This window comes from Lactuca sativa, chromosome 2 (assembly GCF_002870075.4).
Source record: "Lactuca sativa cultivar Salinas chromosome 2, Lsat_Salinas_v11, whole genome shotgun sequence".
NCBI classification, from domain to species: domain Eukaryota; kingdom Viridiplantae; phylum Streptophyta; class Magnoliopsida; order Asterales; family Asteraceae; genus Lactuca; species Lactuca sativa.
Window position 1 is genome coordinate 21,669,133 of NC_056624.2, and position 5,345 is coordinate 21,674,477.

The 5,345-nt window shown below is 32.7% G+C and overlaps 1 long non-coding RNA gene across 7 annotated transcripts in view; it reads left to right on the plus strand.

Annotated features, from left to right (window-relative positions):
• The first annotated feature begins 2,596 nt into the window (after positions 1-2,596).
• The window catches only part of LOC111920743 (uncharacterized), a 4,108-nt gene continuing 1,359 nt past the window's right edge, over positions 2,597-5,345 (plus strand). Inside the window, exons 1-5 of one of the 7 annotated variants that reach the window (XR_008230119.1) lie at positions 2,597-3,318; positions 3,423-3,985; positions 4,136-4,231; positions 4,623-4,720; positions 5,058-5,345. The exon at positions 5,058-5,345 is cut by the window's right edge and continues 139 nt beyond it. This is a non-coding gene — a long non-coding RNA (uncharacterized LOC111920743). Of the gene's footprint in view, positions 3,986-4,135; positions 4,232-4,622; positions 4,721-5,057 lie in introns of all 7 variants that reach the window. The other 6 variants (XR_008230120.1, XR_008230121.1, XR_008230117.1 and 3 more) reach the window with 6 other exon arrangements.

Here is a 5,345-nt window from a genome sequence, read left to right on the forward strand (position 1 = left end):
GCTCCGTTTTCGACGTTCTTTATATCCACGCGAAGGCGGGAACGTACTCTACAACTTGGTTAAGATTATTTATTCTAAATAATCTATTGTTGAAAAGGCGTTTTCGACCCTTATTGCCTCTAATTTGACTAGCCCGGATTTGCGAGCGTTACATATGGCCTCCAAACATGTTGTAGGTTTAAGAGTGGGGAGTTTTTTTTGCTTTCAACAGAGTGATGATGTTTCGGTGGAGATGGAGATTTTATCATGATCCTGAGTTATTATGGGTGAGGGTAGTCAAAGTTATGTATGAGTCTGATGGTGGTCTTTCTTCTTTATTGTCTTGTGGTTTATTGTTAGGGCCTTAAAGGAGTTTTATTTGCTTGCTTGCCAATCTTTAAGATCGTAGGATTGACCTTCTTACTTTATGTATGATTAGGGTCGGAGATGGAGCTTCTACTAATTTTTGGCATGACAAATGGTTGACTAATGTATCTCTTGTAGTTTCTTTTCACAAGATCTACGTGTTAGATAAGCACATACTGGATTCTTTCAGAGACCGCCTTAATGTAGCTTGGGACCTAGGTAACTTTCGTCGGCTTCCTAGGATGGAATTGAGTAAAGCCAATGGAATGATTCCATGGAATTGGTGCATAATTTTTGGTTGTAGGATAAACCTAATAAATTGGCTTGGCTTAGTGATGTGTCTGATTTCATCTCTGTCTCTTCAGCTCGTTCTATCATCGATTCTAGTATGCTAGCTATTAGTGGTATGAAGACCAGGTGGAATAATTGGGTTCCTATCAAAATCAATATTCTCATTTGGAGGATTCGGCTTGAGAGTATCCCTACTAAGGAGAGACTTTCTTACTGAGGAATAAAGTTGCATACGATTATGTGTCTGGTTTGTCTTAGTGAAGTGGAGACTATTGACCATCTTTTCGTAAGATGCAGGGAGTTGATTGACATTTGGAGAAGAATTGTTATTTGGTGGGACGTTCGCCTACCTGATCAGTTTACCATTTCTAAATTAATCACGTGGTCTCATTTGGTGCCCTTAAGAGGTGGTCAACGAAAGGCTTTTGACGCGTTGGTCTTATCGACTTTTTGGTGTATTTGGAATTTTCGAAACTCCACTATTTTTGGAATGGTTCTTCCTAGAAAATCCCTTATCTTTGATGAGGTTGTGGTGATGGTTTTCTTTTGAATTTCTAATATGTGTTGTAAACCTAAACTTGATTGGTTTGACTCAATAATCCTGCTTTAGCTTCTAAATTGTTGTAATGTGTTTTTTCTAGTTTTTTGTTAGTTTTTAATAAAATCCCCGTTTATTAAAAAAATTAAAAAATCTTCAATAAAATACGAATATTTTGATTCGGTTTATAAAAAATCTCAAACTTAATTTTATTTACACAAAAACACATAATACCCATTAACCCCTTTTCACCATTTTCTTAATTTACATTTTACCTAAACTATTTCCACACACATTTGAACCGGTAAATCATGAGCATCAATCCAAATATCCATCCACATAATCATCATCATTGGAGCTCGATAATAATTTTAAGCAACCACCCATAAGTTATTTAATATCTTTTTAGCTATGATACAATCAAAATCGCTTATTTTCATGTATTAGTTTTTTTTTTTTTTTTCAATTGATTCCAAAAAACTAGCTAAATAAAGGGTGTGTAAATAAATGAAACTTCGGCTTTTTTTTCTTTGTTTGCTTCTTATATGTTCATCATATTTTTATCGATTGTGAAATATATGAGAATCCAGAAATAAGGTTAAATTCAAATATAAACAGAGTCTATAAGATTTTTGTGATGTTATAATTTACCTTTTACATGTTCGTTGTGGAATTAGCGGTAAAAAAAGCCCATGGGTAAAATTTAGCCTTCACTTATTCTGTTAAAAAAAGTTTTTCGATTTTTCATGTTCCGACAATAAAATTTAAAAGTTAGGGTGATCATTTGGTCAAAGAGTAAAACATTGGGGGGATTTATAGAAATTCACTGTCAACAAATGTATGCTGAATATAAAGTTTGTTTGTATTGGTAAAGTCATATCGTAATGGGTGAAACTTTTTCATTTTGTTTTGTTTTGTTTACGTTTTATCCCGGATATTATTGGCGAACCGAGTTGTTATTTTACTATATATATATATATATATATATATATATATATATATATATATATATATATATATATATATATATATATATATATATATATATATATATATATATATATATATATATTTTAAAGATTAAAGATATGTGATATGATTTAGGATTTAATGTATTTAGTAATAATGTATTTTAGGTTGATTTAAATTGAACTATAGCGACAATTTTTAAATTTTGTTTATTTTGAAGATGTTTTTCGTGACTATATATAAAATTAAAAAAATATTTTTAATGTTTGCCTATTGATAAAGATTTATATAATTAATTATTATTATACAATATATTAAAGTTTTCCATTCTTAGCTAAAGCAAACTGCTAAAGATTTGACAGTTTTGATCCTCTGATTATGAATGGGATTGCAGTTATGTCTGCTTTCTTTTAGGGGCATTTTTTGCCGTTTTGTAGGTCCACCGCATACCCATTTCTTTGTTCGAATTACAATTTGCTCCTTCTAATTCATTTATTCGTGTTTCTGGAAACTGTGTATTCCACCACCGCCAAGCTTCTGACACAACAGATACGTGGCTTCTTCTCTTTTCTCTTCTTCTCTTCTGCATATCCTTGCTTACTCACCCTCAATTCTATCTCTTCCCACCGCCATTGTTTCGTAGAGCTTCCACCGCTTCATTTTCCTTCTGCGTCCCTTCAATGCGATTCTTATCCTTTTCGTTTTAATTCTGTAAATCATCCGTCAATGTGCTCCACCGCATGGCTAAATAACCAATTGTTTTGGGCCAACCCGCTATTATATGCCCATTTTTTTTTTCTGTATCTAACCTAATCAGAAGGACTTCCAAGTTCCATCGTTTCTATTCTTCCCTCTCCCTACTGTAGAAAATCGATCGACGCTTCCATCTCACATACCAAACCCCTCTGCCTCTAAACTCCTCTCATACTCGAATTCCCCTACGTTTGGAGAGAATGGTGATTTCAGGGAAACGATCAGACCCTACTGTTCTCACTTATGCTTCTCCCCAACCGCCATCGAAGGACCAGTGCACCACCGCTCTTTCTTTGCCCTCACACCGCATCGACAACAATACAAACGTAGGAAGGTGCTGATTCATATGTCTAATTGTGATCTTTTAGGGTTTATCCACGTCATTTCAGATAAAATATCCTCAATAGAGAAACGACTTTAAGGTGATTTACTGATTTCATATTCGAAGGTACATATGGTTGTGTTTGTAAGCTTTCACAAACATATGAACATAACCACATGTGCCTTCTCGCTTTTACCTTTTCAGCTGGATTTCTTGATTTCCAAAGATGTTATATTCCAGCTACGGACTGTCGGTCGTCCTGATGGATATAAATTTTGAACGATAGTTGACTATTTTACCCTTTTGTAAGTGGTTTTAATGTTTGGTTTTATGATGTCTTAGGACAGAAAGAACTTGATTTCTACTTGAAGTAGCTGCAGAACAGGGCAGAAGAGAGCTTACACAATCTTAGTTTATGATCAAGTCTTCTTTTATTTCTCATTTAATTTAATTTGACCTGAATTTTGTTTGACTTAATGAATTTTGAATGGATCATGTTAGTTCTATCTCCATGGATCTGTGCTTTTGAGACCAATAATCTAATTTTAATGTTAGATTTTATTTCACTAATTTTTGTTGATAAAACTCAACTCTTAAATGAGTAAAGCCTAAATGGAAAGCATTATGTAAAAAAGGAGACCAGATGGATTGGAATTAGGACAGGAGTAGCTGCAACAACTGAAATGATCACTATTGCTCTATGTTGCACGAATTACAAAAAGGTCAACTCTATTATCAATATTCAACACCTACAAATTTTGAAAAAGGTATTCATACTTTTATTATCAACTCTCCTATCTTTTAATATTTCTTATTAAAGTATTGATATTAAACTTCTCCATATTTTCCTATAATATTTGACTGTTGGCGATGTGGGTCCCATGCCTGGTACAACCAACATTGAAAACCTGAACCAGAACAAGGATTTGGCTGGCCTTTAATGGATCAGAGAGGCTATTGGTGTTTGTGCTGGTATATGCCCCTTCAATTTCCCAGCAATGATTCCTTTCTGGGTATGATTATGATTCTCATTTCCCAATTTACCCTTACTCTGTTTCACCATGAATAAACGAAAACAAGAACAAGTTATCTTCATTCTTGATTTTTGATTAATAAACAGTTTTTCTTAATTGTTCTAGATTTGCAGGCAGGAAGTCTGTAACAAATTTCTTTTTATTATCTTTTTTAATAGTGATTTCCAATAACAGTTGCAGTAAGACAGACTAATTTCTGCTTGATTTCATTGATTTTATATATACTTTTGAGAAATCTGATTACATGTTATATAATTTAATAGCTTTTGACCATTTTACAATTTTGTAGTTATATAATTTAAAGCAATGTATTTTATAAAAATTAGCTTTTATGCCTTTTTAAAATGGCAAACATATTTGTGATGTGCAGGTTTGAAAGAATTTGAAGGGGGTGAGTGAGAATGACTGAATGACCTATTGCTCAGATGACACAAAATTATGATTGGTGCAATCAAACAACCTAAAAAGGTATCTGTTTTAAACTTTTTTTTCTGAAGAACACGAGGGATGCTTCATTTTTATATTTTTAGTGTTTTGTGAAGGGTTTCATTGACATGTTTGGATTCGTTTATAGGCAAGAGCTTAATATTGTGTTTAATTTGGTGTTAAAAGCTTACTAGCATTCTCTTTTTCAAAGTTTTAATGTAGTTGACAAACATATAAAGGATGTGATGTTTATATTAATAACATTCAATTCTTACAGTTTTAGTACAATATTGCCCTAAACATTGTTTTTTTTATTAATAAAACTCATTTTTTATAGTTTTAAGACGATATTAAAAACATAATTTTTTGCATTTTTTAGACCATATTGTCCCTGCACACTTTTTATATCGATAAAACCAATTTTTTCGGATTCAATACCACATGGAATGGAATTTGTCTACACTGATTCATCCGATGGCACACTCACGTACGGTGGCTACTCTGATCACATGGTTGCTGATGAGCACTTTGTGTTGCATTGGGAAGACAATTTGCCACTTGATTCCGGTGCTCCATTACTATGTGTTTTGATCACAAACAAGTAATATGATATGTGTTTCAGATTCAATTTTGTTATTTTTTTCTTTTTTAATTTACAAATGTTAAA